The sequence below is a fragment of the Silene latifolia genome, chromosome Y (assembly GCF_048544455.1).
Source record: "Silene latifolia isolate original U9 population chromosome Y, ASM4854445v1, whole genome shotgun sequence".
Classification (NCBI taxonomy): domain Eukaryota; kingdom Viridiplantae; phylum Streptophyta; class Magnoliopsida; order Caryophyllales; family Caryophyllaceae; genus Silene; species Silene latifolia.
In genome coordinates this window covers 70,767,002-70,781,744 of record NC_133538.1, presented here as the reverse complement: position 1 = coordinate 70,781,744, position 14,743 = coordinate 70,767,002, and positions in this window count along the sequence as shown.

Genomic DNA, 14,743 nt, shown 5'->3' with positions numbered 1-14,743 from the left:
AAAATGGCGCCATTGATAAACCTCAAGGGAAAGGCTAAGAAATTGGTTGAATCCACCGGAAATAAACGCAAGGGATCATCCTCTTCAATTCCACGGGAGGTAGTGCTACCAAGGAACTCCCAACCCATAATGAGGGGAGGAATTGAACAACTTGACTACTTCCAAGAGGTGCTATTTGAATCCGATGACCACCATAAGAACTTCGTCAAATTACTAGGTAAGAACTACGAACCCACTCAATTCGTAGATACTAGGGTGTTGGAAATCCTTAAGATAAGGTACCCTACCGAGATGTTCTTTGATGGTCTTGGCATTGGGAAACTTTTCCATGCCCATGAGGAGACGTACCTTAGTCTCACCCTTGAATTCTTGAGTAGCCTTCGCATTGTAACGAATACCCATACCAATGTGGGCATGGAGTTTAGGTTGTGCAACCTAGACCATCATCTTTAACTCGAGTAATTCCCCTACATTTTCGGTCTTGAAGTGCCCACCAACTATACCGAAAAACCCGATAATTTCTGTGTGGACCTTCTTTGGAAGGCTATCTCCGGGAGGGATTTTACCCATCCAAAGCAATGCTATACCTTCGCCATCCAACACCCGGTGATTCGATTCACCGAGCGCTTTGTGGCCGGTATCATCAACGGGAGGTACGAACAAGATAGGTGTACTCTCATTGATTTAACTTTTCTTGAATCCTATTTGAATGTTCGAGCGGTGAGGCGTTATAACTTCAATACGCCACTTGAGATACTTACTAGGTTCAATGATTTTGCTCAAGGAACCACTCAACTCAAGACCTTCATGATGGGAGGTCTAATTACTATTTTGGCCCACCACCTTTGTCCCGGGTTCAATGCCCGAGGGACCTATACTCCTCTTGAGGGAAGGACTTTGATTGATGAGCACACCATCTTCAACCATCACCGATAGTATAACTACACTCAAGACGGGAGTGTAGAGTGGTACACCAAAGGGATGCACTTCAATCATCCTTGAAGGTTGGAAGATACCGGGCATTGACCCAAGATTGAGCCCATATTCGCCTCCACTAAGCTACCTCCTTGATATCCAAATTCTTGAAAATCCCCCTCAAAGAGAAGAGCCACACCGCCAAATACCTCGTGGAGCACCGGGAAGGCCTATTCGCCCACCCTCCTATGTACCTATCCCACCATCCCCTACCCCATATACCGAATTTAGGTCGACAATCCCCAATACCCCGGGTATTAATGATTTTATGGCACTCATGAATAGAGTGGACCTCGGGGTACATGGAGGGAGGGTCGACAACTACTTGGCCCTTTACCCCCAATACTATAACATGGCTCAACAAGGGTATGTTGACCCCAATGGTCCTAAGCCCTCTTGGGCACAACCGGAGCTCTTGTTCCCTAATCAAGGGAACCAAGCTTGGGATCGCGACGGCGGAGGGCATCCTAGCCAAAGGTGGAGGGTACTCGGGTCAAGGAGGAGAGTTTGACCAAGGAGGATATTGGGGTCAAGCAAGCGGGTATGACCAAGCCGGGAGTTCTCATCGTTATGGCTATAATCAAGATGAGGATGACGAGTGAAAGAGGCCTACCTCACCACCTCCATTTGTATGATACCCATCTCTCCCTCTCTCTTTTGTATATACATTGCATTTAGTGTAGTTTTCGCATGAATTTGTATCATATTTCATTTGCATTAGTTAGTTCATATAGTATAATTTGCATTGTAATATATCTCACATGATTCATGTAGTTAATTGCATATAGATTAGAATTCATGCATAGTCACTAATGACCAATCCTATTCTTTTCTACACTAGAAATAGTGTTTAAATCGGTTTGGGGAGGTTTGATCATAGGTGACCATAGTTTACTAGAAATCATGCATCATATAGTATAGTTTAGATTGCATTCATTTGTTATATATATGTCATATAGAATTGCATTTAGTTAGAGCATGCATGCATTCATTCATATCATATCATTGCATTTGTACTTTATTTCAAAAAAAAAAAAAAAAAAAACATGTATTTTCATTTTATTCCTACTCCTACATGTACATTGAGGACAATGTCCAAAATAAAGTGGGGGATGGGAATTTATATTCCAAAAATACATAAAAATTGAAAAATTTTGAAAGAAGGCATCCTACCTCATGGTTGTCTTGTTGTGAGTTGAAGGGGCGGAGTGAGACCCGCTAATTGTCTCACATCGGCTATATTAGTAGGTTAGTTTAAAGAAAGGTCTAGTTTTTGTCACCTCTTTACTCAGGACGAGTAAAGGTTCGGTTTGGGGATATTTGATGTGACCATTACTTGAGCATATTTAGTCCCCTAATTGAGCCTATTTTGCATACTATTATAACATTCCTTGGCCATTTTATCCGTCAAAACCTTCCTTTTTGCTTTTCTATCGCATTTCATATGTTTTGTAGGAAAGAAGATAATAAGGCGGAAATTCCCGTCTTTCGTGCATATTCGGAAGCTATTTGACAATATTTAATGGACTAGTATGAAGAGGAAGCGAGAACTAAAGACCAATCCCACAAGAATAAAATGGAAGTGAAGGAAAGAGAAGAATAGAAGAGAAAACGAGATAGCACTCCAATCCGTGCGGCTTCTCTAGAATCCGGCTGTCCCTAAACTACAGAAGACGTGCGTCTTCACCCAAATCCGACCGTCTTCCCCTGCTACAATCCGCCCGTCTTCATTCAAAGACGCCCGGGCCCAGACCACCGAATCCGCCCGTCCCGTGCCTAAGACGCACGGATTCCAGTCCAGCACAAATCCGTTTCTTCAAGCTTCAAAGAAAGAAGCCCTTCCTTCGAAAAATACCGGCGTCTCCCTGCTCAAATCTAAAAAGTGTAATTACTAATTTAGCCTTAGTTAATCTAATGAATCCCTACTATAAATACCCCATTTGTAACAATCAAATCAAGTTTTTAGAGTAGAAAATCCTTCTTTAGATTAGATTAGGAGTAGATTAGAATAGATTACTCTTTAATCTTTCCACAAAATCTCACATTAATCTCTCCTTAATTATTGTTCAAGTTTGTTACTTTTGGGTAATTGAAGATTATTGGGTTATTATTGAAGGATTGACAACCCTTCATCAATCAATCAAGTTTCTTCTATTATTCTTTACTTTATTATTTGGATCATCTCAAGTTTGGTATAATTCCTTTACTCTTTACTCTTTATTGTTTATTTCTTCATTCTATTATCATGCTTATACTTGTTGTGATGATTGACACCATTAATGACATGTTTCCCATCATAATGAGTGAGTAGTCTTTTAGCTAGGATTAGTGGGTAATTAGGGGAAACCAACATGGGATTGATTAATGCTTAATCTAATATGTTCACATGATTAAATTGGTTGCTTGTTTGGATGTCAACTTTATGCACATGTTATGTTTGATGAAATGCTAAGCCTATGAATCCTTGCATTTACAACCATCTCTTATCTACTCAATTTGACTTGTAAGATATAAACCAACTCGAGTCTCGTTAGACCATGCATAAAAGTTGAATAAGAAGAAAGTAAGTCGACTTGTAGGTGTTGTACAATCTAATCGATTCGGCTCCGGGACCCAACCCTTCCTATGAACCGTAAGACATAAACCAACTCGGTTCCTCCACAACATTAATTGCTTGCATATAATTGTAAACATGTTTGTATGATCAACACCATGATTTCCCTATGACCCCATGATATCCTAGCACTTTTAATCATTTGTTTTCATCCTTCCTTTTATTGCTTGTTTTACCTTATTGTTTGCATTAGTCTAGACACAACTACAAACCCAAACAAATTGTGACACTAGCATAAATTGAGATAGATAGACTTAGAACCCAAAGCACACCGTCCCATGGATCGACCTCGACTTACCACTAACTAGTTTTTTGTTGAGTATTATAAATGTGTTTGATTAGATGTGACCCGACGATATCACTGACCAAGCTCGTCTCTTGGCTGCAGAGTAGGTTAACCCTGACAACTCGAATCCACCTGTTATCACGTTAATGATCATGGTGCAAATAGGTGGGGTAGAGGGGATCACCTGATTTGCTATTTCCCTCCTGTCCTGCTTGCCCCCACGTGATAACAGGTGGTCCAAACTGCCCTTTCGTACCTGGAATCGTACCTCTTTCCGGAGTCTGAAACAATCCTGGTGGTACTCATACCTCTTACTGCGGGCTCGGTCGTCATTAGGCCTGTCCTCCGTTGGCGGTTTAGGCCACCTCACCTGATCGCCCAATTCTCTCAATGCTTTAATAGACCTTTCATTCCCGTATTAAACCCGTACTCAGCTAACCTGGGTGGATATTTCGAATCCTTCTCTTGCTGCGATTTTTCTGCCACCTTGTTGGTGTTGGGTCTGGTGTATGATTTAGTTCTTTCGTCCTTTTTCTCTGTGTGAATCTTCCTGCTTGTTCTATCGAAGGTTATCATCTCTTTCCTGGATAGTATATCTTCCTCCAACCTTAGTGTTGCTGTTGCGTGCTGCTGAACTTCCTCGAATCTCTCACAAGGGTGCATCATTAATTCCTTATATAGATCTAAATCCTTATCCAAGCCTTCTGAAAGGCGTTGTTTGGGCTAAAATAGCGTAATAAAGAAAGCCCACTTGGTGAAATAAAGATTATAAAGAAGAGATGGGGAGGAAAGGAGCCCGCGGTCTGCAAAAGGGAGATGGGCTTGAGAAGGACCAAGAGCCCACCGTGGAAGGTGACCGCGTTAAGGAAAGGAGTGTTAGGGAGAAGTCAGGGAGAAGTTAGGGAGAATTTAGGGAGATTGGGGAGAATTGGTAAAAGAGTTCGGGTTTGGAAAGAAGTCTTTATGGAAATAATATTCCCTTTCCATATTCGAGGTAGGACATATCTAGGGTTCTTACCTTATAAATAGCCAAGAAAGGAAATCAAGAAAGGGATTCACTCATCCGTATATTCATTCAAGATTATATTCAAGACAACCACATCATGGCATATCACTCACAAATATACAACGTCCGAGATCTTGCAGGCCTGATACCTAACGCCAGCAAGATTAGCATAAACGTTATCATTGTAATCATCCTCCTATTCATATAGTGCAATACTTGGCAGGGTACCGTCCCTCCCGCGGTTGTTCCCACATTGGGTTTTCCGCATCACCAAAATCTTACGTGTCAATTTACATTACGCACTTTATTTCCCGTTTACTTATTGACAAACAAATCATCATACAATCGACCAACGAATATAGACTACATTGACCCTCAATCGACTTAGGTAAAAAAAGACCTAAACAGTTTGGCGCCCACCGTGGGGCATTGTGGTCGTCAATCGTTGATATTCTAGATATACAATGGAAAAGTAAGCATCTGAAGCCATGTCAGGGAGCAGGCAGCCATCGCCACCACCATTGTCTACCAAAAGTCCAACATCGACAGTGGCCACGCAGGCTCCCGAGCACACCCCAAGAATCATACCAACAACAAAAGCCTCTCTACCTCCCAAGACCCCTGTTGTCTCAGCCCAGACCAGATCAGACAAAGGAACATCATGCCCAGGCGTCACTCCGCCGCCCAGTCCCACGCAGATTCTGCTCGCCGGCGTGGAAAATCTTCAGAAAGCTATGGAAAACATGAGAGAAGACCAAAGGAGAGCAGATGCCGAGGTAAGAAGAAGAGACAGAGAGCTCTGGGCACAAATTGATCTCCTAAAGCAAAGCAATCCAAAGACTCCAAATGAACAGACGGGTGAAGGAAGATTTCCCTTGGTAGATCCGACACAAGGAGCGAAGCGAAAGCAGATACATCATTGAAATAATTACAAGATTGGATTTGGCTACGACACCGTCGGATGGAAGGATAACCCCACGAGGGTTAGGATACCTCACACCGAGATAGCGGCCGGACCACCTGCGTAGGAATACAAACAGGTGGCCTCCCCGTCGCCATCCCCGCAACAATCGATCGACACATTGTAGCAGATCCGAGTCAAACCAAAGCAAGTGAACTGGCAGCAGGGGACAATCGTTGCCATAACCCCCCTGGCAGCCGAAACTTATCAGAGTCTTCAAGAACCCGGATCGGGAGGAACTATGCGAGACGGTGACAAGGCGGACCCAGATTCAGCCAATATAACTAATCGCAGACTTTGAACTAAAGGAGATCGAGCGGGGTTCCGGGCTACCACCCCCACTCGAGAAAGCGACTAAACAGTTATGCTGACTCGCCATTCGTGGACACCATATCCATCACAGCCATGCCAAAGGGGTTCACAAACCCAAATATGCCTCTCTTCGACGGCACAACAGACCCCTTTGATCATATCGGCCAAGTATAAAGAAAATGATGACCGTGTGACCATAAGACAAGTTAAGGAAGCTGCATGTGCAAAGGATTCGGGTCCACCCTAACGGGACCAAAGACTTCGATGGTTTGTAAGCCTGCTAAACAGGTCGATATCTACATTTGCTGAATTGGTAAACGCATTTACTCAACAGAATCGTCCAGGGGGCAGGAGAGAGCATTGGAGAATACAATACCAGATTTAACAATGAGAAGGTAGCAGTACGAGAATGTGATATCTCAACACGCATAGAGAAGCCTTCGGAAGAGGCCTCCACCACGACTCTGACCTATACAAGCAGTTAACCATGCATCCATGCCATAGTTTCGAGGCAGTACAGGAGAAGGCAGCTGCCGCAATCAGGTTGGAAGAGGATATCCTAGCCAGAGCCAGCTTACAGAGCACGCCAAGTATTTCTAGTACTTCAGCCTTGGAGAAATCAGGAAGAAAGCAAACCACCAACAAGAAGGACGAGAGATACAGGCCATATGGGAGGGGAGTCAACAGAATCGAGGAAACCCAGCTACTCCCCACCCTGGCAGAATATGGATTCACTACAGGTATCGGAGGAATCTTGAAGGCACTTAGAGAGATGGGAGATGGAGTCAGGTGGCCTAACCCACCGGTAGGAGAGCAAGCTTGGAGAAAGGATAGCAAGAAGAAGTGCGAATTTCACCGTGATATTGGGCACAATACTGAGGACTGCTATACATTGAGAAGAGAGATCAAGCGCATGTACGAACAAGGAAATCGAGCCAATTGTTACCACGTGGGGGCAAAGCAAACAGGATAAGGTAGGTTCCGCAAGCCTGCAGACCCACCCACATGCACTAAAATTATAAACGTGATAACAAAGCGGCTCGGACTTAAGCGGACCGACATACTCAAAGCAGCCTAAGAGGCATGCCACCGAGACCAAAGGAGGCAGACCAACCATTCTTGCGAGAATATCTCACGGTGATCTCACAAAGCGATCGGCTTTGATGAAGGAGATACATACGATGAACGAGAGCACCACGACGCACTTATTATCACCTTGTCAATGGCCAATTGCACAAGAAGAAAAGTCTTGGTAGATACAGAAGCTCGATCAACTTAATCATGCTTGAAAACCATAGAGAACATGGGATTCAAAGCGAGAAGGATTTACAGAAGAAGACTATTCCGCTAGTAGGCTTCGGCGGAGAAAAACCACTCGCTAGGTGAGATAATCATCCATACCTATGTGGGAGGAGTCAACAAGCAAGTCAGGCACTGGTTATAGATGGCCCTCTACTTACAACGTCATCCTAGGAAGACCATGGCTGCACCAGATGAAAGCAGTCCCTTCAACATATCACCAGTGCATAAAGTTCCCCACCCCATGGGGAGTAAAAACGATAAGAGGAGATCAGGAGGAAGCTAGAGGTTGCTACAAGAAGGCACTCAAGTGCACCGCAGCCCTACCGCATAGCAAATACATGAACGACCTATCCGGGACGAATACATCGAGCCCCAGCAGAAGAGTGGATCGATTAACCGGACAAGCCGCACCAGAGAGAACCGTGCTCATTGGAGCAGGATGTACAGGTAGCTTACAACAGCAGCTAGTCAAGTTCTTACAAGATAACATGGATTGCTTTGCATGGTCACACGATGATTTGGTAGGCATAGATCCATCCATCATAACACACAAGTTTAGCATGGACCCAAAGTGTAAACCCATTCAGCAGAGAAGGAGAAAGTTTGCAGCAGAGAGAAATAAGGTAATCAACCAGGAAGTAGACAGACTGCTGGCAAAGAAAGAAGATAAGAGAAGTGAAATACCCGAATGGTTGTCTAATGTAGTGGTGGTGCCTAAAAAGAATGGGAAGTGGAGAGTATGTGTGGACTTCACCGATCTCAACAAAGCATGTCCTAAAGATCCATTCCCCGCCTCATATTGATGCAATGGTAGATGCAACAGCTGGACACGAAATGCTAACATTTCTGGATGCATGGAGTGGATACAATCAGATCAAAATGGATCCTGCAGATCAAGAGAAGACAGCATTTATGTCCGAGAGAGGAATATATTGCTACAACGTCATGCCATTCGGCCTAAAGAACGCAGGCTCCACATAACAAAGGCTGGTTAACCGCATGTTCAAAGAGCAAATAGGAAGAACAATGGAGGTGTACATTGATGACATGGTGGTGAAGTCAGAAAAAGCCAAAGATCATATGCGGCATCTAGCAGAAACATTCAGCACCCTCAGGGAATACAAGATGAAACTAAACCCATCTAAATGCACCTTCGGGGCATCTTCTGGCAAGTTCTTGGGCTATATTGTGACTCAAAGAGGAATAAAAGCCAGCATCGAGCAGATCAAAGCTGTCTTACAGCTGGAATCACTCGAGAAGCCTAAAGATGTTCAGTGATTAGCTGGAAAGGTAGCAGTCCTGAACAGGTTCATTTCAAGATCTTCAGACAAATGCAGGCTATTTTACGACGTGCTAAGGAAAAGCCAGAAGTTTGAGTGGACCGCTGAACACGAGCAAGCCTTCAGAAACCTGAAGCACTATCTCGTGACCCGCCATCTTTGTCAAAACCAAAGCCAGGTGAACCATTATTCCTATACCTGGCTGTCACAGAAGTAGCAGTGAGTGCTGTCCTGGTCAGAGAGCAAGAAAAGGAGCAGAAGCCAGTATACTACGTAAGCAAGTCTCTGCTGCCGGCAGAGACCAGGTACACATCCCTTGAAAAGTTAGTACTAGCATTGGTAGTAGCATCTCGCAAACTGCGTCCCTATTTTGAGTCACACATCATACATGTTGTGACAAACTACCCGCTAAAAGCTATCATGAGGAAGCCTGAACTGTCAGGAAGAATGTCTAAATGGTCTGTACACCTCAGTGGATACGACATCCAATACGACCCTAGAACAGCAATCAAATCACAGGCACTGGCCGACTTCGTGTCGACCCGGTCAACCATACGAACCGCAGATACCGAGATCCTCACTTTAGAAGGAAGCAAGGAGACAGAAGTCTGGCAGATGCATATCGACGGAGCCTCCAACCAAAGGGGGGCAGGTGTAGGATTAATTCTGCGATCACCACAGGGAGATCTGATAGCACAAGCATTAAGATGTGAATTCAAGGCAACCAACAATGAAACGGAATACGAAGCCTTGATATTGGGAATGAAGCTAGCTCTGGAGTTAGGGTCAGACACCTGCTCATATCCAGTGACTCTTTGTTAATAGTCAACCACGTGAATGATGAGTTTATAGCTAGAGATTCGAAGATGATAGCATACCTAAAAGTAGCAAAGGAATTAAAACAAAAATTCGAAACTTGCAATCTTAAACAGGTCCCCAGAGATCAGAACGTGGAGGCAGACGCCCTAGCAACCCTGGGGGCAACATTCAAGCCAACAGAGCTGTCCAGCATTCCAATAGCACATATGTTAGAACCTTCTATCCAGAAGGTAGACGAAATAGATAGGGGTGAACTGGAGGATCCGCAAAGCGAAAAGGAAGTCCAAGCAGTTACAGAGGAAGGTGAGAGCTCTCGGTCAAAAGGGCAGACGCCTGACCAGGCAGCCGATCCAGCAGACGACTGGCGCACACCTTACCTAGATTGGCTGCGCCATAACAAGCTACCAGATGATAAGAAAGAAGTAAGAGCTTTTAAAATAAAGGCCTCCAGATTCATACTTATTGATGATATATTATTCAGAAAGTCGCTAGCAGGCCCCTACCTACGGTGCCTGGATAAGGAAGAAGCACAGACTGTGTTACATGCTCTCCACAGTGGCGAATGTGGAAACAATGCAGGGGGTAGAAGTCTGGCAAATAAAGCCCTCAGACAGGGATATTATTTGCCTACAATGAAGGCAGATGCAGCGGAGTATGCACGAAAATGTGACGCCTGCCAGCGCTCAGCACCAATGATTCACCAGCCAATAGAGCCCCTGCACCCTATTATTTCTCCCTGGCCATTCATGGCATGGGGCATAGACATAGTAGGCCCTCTACCACGGGCCACGGGAAACAGAACTTGGATGCTAGCAATGATAGATTACTTCTCCAAGTGGATAGAGGCAGAAGCATTCACGGAAGTAAAGGACAAACAGGTCATCTCATTCATAAAACGAAACATCATCTGCAGATTTGGTATCCCATCAGAAATCATATGTGACAATGGCTCACAATTCATCTCAAACGATACTGAAGGATATTGTGCCAGGTGGAACATCACCTTAAAAAAGTCAGCACCCAGGACTCCAAAGTCCAATGGACAAGTCGAATCCAAAGAATAAAATCATTATGGACAATCTGAGAAGGAGGTTACAGGAGTTAGGAGGAAAGTGGGCAGATTAACTGCCACTAGTGTTGTTGTCAGAGAGAACGACGCCAAAGATAGCAACAAGTCAAACACCCTTCAGCCTGGTGTTTGGCGCGGAAGCAGTCATCCCATCAGAAGTTCTAGTTCCCACCCACAGGTATGAAAATATGACGAGGGAACTGAACAGTGCAGAGATGACCAGAAGCCCGGACACAATTGACGAGCGCGAGCAAGCGCAAAATCCGTCTCCGGCCGCCTACAAACAGTCAGTGGCCAGGAGTTATAACAAGAACGTAAAAATCAGGCTCCTAGAGGTAGGAGACCTGGTTCTCTGAGAAGTGTTCCAGAACACCAAGAATCGAAAAGCAGGCAAATTCGCCTACAAATGGGAAGGACCATGCCAGGCAGAAGGAGTTGTTGGCCATGGTGCATACAGACTGATGACTATGGACGGTCAAATCATTCAACGCCCATGGAACATACTTCACCTGAAGAGATATTACTTTTAATAATAAATAGACTCTAGTTTTCAGAATAATGTACTATGAGAAGCCAAATCATTTTTAAAAGATAAAATAAAAAATTCGGTAGTAGGCATACTGCCAGTTTCACTCTTATTTCTGGTGTCTTTAGTTGTTTTTAAACTTTAAACTACTATTGGATGGTGTGGTCTGGCAGCGTCCTGGGACCACAATTGCTCTGGTACCCCATGAGATAGCGACAGGTACTTCACACCATTCTGATAGATTTTCCTATTTTCGAGGCTTCTCTAAGTACATCACTCGAATCCGGTATCTATGGTACTTTGAAAGGATGTCTAGCAGGCCAATCGCCAACGCGGGTGACAAGGCACATGGCACTCCAACATGCCTAATTTATTTTCTCCACAAGGAGCACCCTCACCAAGCGGACTGTGGAACATACGAAAGGGAGCCTGGCCGACGGTGAATACGCTTATCCGCCTACCCCCGATACCACCCCCGGACGTAGCTCGCACTAATCGCACTTAATCGTGGCCCCAAAGATGCATGCAAAAACGAACATGGAACGTAGGGATATCTCGCGCTACGAGAATCCTGCAGCGTCTCCATCTAGTCCTAGAATGACGATAAACTTGCCTCAATGACGCCCGCGGCATAAAACGAGACAAACACACCTTGCGTCATGAAAAAGGTTAAGTAGTCCACAAATCTGCAGATACGCTAAATCGGCCATGGTGACACGGCAGCCTAGCTTGGTCCGGATTAGTCTTTTTTTCATGCGACCAGTGGTCTAAATTAGCCCCCCGGGTTGACACGGCCACTCCTCCTTACATTGCAAAGATACGCCTAAATCGGCCATCGGCCGACACGGCAGCCTAATGAGTCATAACGTTATCCTTTTCGGGGTGACAGACTCGCCTAAATCGTCAAAAGACCGACACGGCATAAACTTCCTAAAAACAGGAGAATAAACAAATAAACACACGATATGTAAGCTAAAACCTTGCCAAAACTATGACAAGGGGAATTTCAAAATATGGCCAAAATACGGCCCCAAGTTTAACCGCCACCCTGGCGGAGCAAACAGAAGAACAAGTTTAAAACTTACAAAGTCTGCCACCTCTGGGCCAGACTGCCAAAAAGTTTATCAAAACATAAAAATTTAATTATCGGTCACATTAATGACCTCCACCTCTGGCATCTCCTCTACATGCTGACCTCTCATTTCAGGTACTGCTTCAGCTTGAGCATCCTCAGCGGCCATAGCTCCCTGAGCTCCGTCAGCAGTATCCTGGGACATTCCAGCCTCACCCCCAGCAGCCTGCTCATCCAACGTAGGAGAATTCACCTCACCAACCTCAGGCATCAGCATACTCAGATCAGGTTGAGCGGGGTAGAGCATCTCCAGCTGCTTCTCCTCTTCCTCTATGGCCTGCTGGGGGGAGCCTCCTCGAGTGCAGCACCCATCCCACTGATCTATCCCCGCCAGGTGGCATATGCAACGACATTGGTGGCCAGGGAGATCACCACCGATCTTCTCCTCGATCGCTTCGAGAGAGTCGAAAAGGGTGCCGCACGCCGCCCGGGTTCGAGCACTGATCGCCTCCTCCTTCAACTTCTTCTTGGTGACGAGCTCGGTCTTTAGCTCCACCACACGCTCCTTCGATCAACCCGCCGTTGTGCCGGATCTGCATGATCTCCTTCGACTCCGGTTCTTGGCGCTGGTAGCACGGCTGGTGGTCTCCACTATGTTGATCATCTTCGTGTTGTAGAGTGCAGACTGAAGAGTCTGGGGCATAAATAATCAGAAGTCAGCAAAAGAGTTGGTAGGCAGAATTTAAGCAAGAAGCAGATAGACAGATAGGTAGAAGACGAAGAATATTTACCGTGAAGGCACTATGCACATCGTTCTCAGCCATCTCCTCTGGAGTGAACTCCAAAAACGTTTCCTCAACAGGAGGAAAGAGCAGCTGATCAATCTCCGGCCAGTACGGTACCTTGTCCACATTCCCAAAGCCTTCTGGGAAATAAGCAATGATGCCCCCACTAGTAGAAGCACGAGGACTGGCAGGAGGAGTAGGCGGACGGCGAGATAACGGATTAACCTCCAGGGGCACGCGAGCAGCAGAACTAGAAACTGCAGGAGGAGTCTGAAAAGAGGTGGCAGGAGCACTCCTCTTGGAGGCAGAGGCCACATCAGGGTTGGCAGACGGTCTCTTTCTATTAGCACTTTAGAGGATGAGTTCCAGTAGATCAACTTTTGAACCTGCAAGACATATACGATCTCGAGGAATGAGAATGCATAAAACATCGAGCAACAAAGATGCGAACGTAGTGGTTATACAAACTTTACCAGAAGACATACTGTGGGCTGATTGAGGAGGATTGGAGGAAGAAGCGGGTGAAAAACCAGGGAGCAGGTCTGGGAACTTTCTCTCAGACATAGAAATACTGAACAGCTTGCTGCAAGCAGGGATCTTGGCGCCGATATGGGTAAGGTCGCAGGGGCCTGCACGAAGACGATGAAGTAAGCTAGTAAGCAGCGAGATAAAACAAATCGGGTAACAGAAAGCTACTTACTCAAGTCGAACCCATTTCTCGAAAATATAATCGACAGAGGTGGATGGAGTCCTTCCTCACATAGAAGAAGTCCTCGAACCATTTCTCATCGCGAGATTTTGACACATGTTTGAAGGAAGCCTCTCCACGGCCCCGGAAGGAGAATTGACCCCGCCCGGGGACCCGATGTTGTACATATAGGCCAGATCGCCCAGAGTGACAGCTTTGCCAGTACTCTGACCAGCGGCCAGAGAGTAGAGAAGAACTCTCCAAATGGCGGCAGAGATTTGTGCCATGGCGAAATTGTTGGTGAAGATGAAATCTTGAACGAGTTTCGGGAAAGGGAAACGGAGGCCATATCTAAACGGATGTAAGTAGAAGCAAACCCACCCTGGACGGAGGGCATCAGCTTTTTGTCCCGGTTTAGGGATGGCAATATCCACCCCATCACCAAGACCCAGAAGGTTCTTGATCGTCGGAATGTCGGCCGGAGTTAGGACGGAGTCACAATCGTGTGGGTGTTTGAAAAGTCCCCGAGAAGGGAAAGTAGGATCGAGATTACGGTCGGAGGGTGTTGAGGTTGACGTGGATTATCGGTTTTTGCCCATGGTGGAAAAGAGAAAATGAAGACTAAAAAGGGAAGGGAAGACGGATTACCTGATGATGAAGATGGAGAAGGGGAACAGTGAAGCCGGCGAGGAGTGAAAAGAAGGAAGATTGAGGGTTTAAGAGAGGAGAGCTTTTGAAATTATTTGAAATGATTAAATGAAAGTGGAAGAGAGACGTTGGGGTAATAAAGAGGAGAGGGGGAGTTGGGTTCGGAGAAAGAGGAAAAGGGCGGCTGGAAGTAATGGGTTGCATGGGAAGAATTAAAAGACGGCGTAGGGTTTTTAACATTTAGTTACGTAAATTCCTTGTTCGATACTTGAAAGCGTACTTCACAAGAAATTTGGGGCAAACTGTTTGGGCTAAAAATAGCGTAATAAACAAATCCCACTTGGTGAAATAAAGATTATAAAGAAGAGATGAGGAGGAAGGGAGCCCGCGGTCTGCAAAA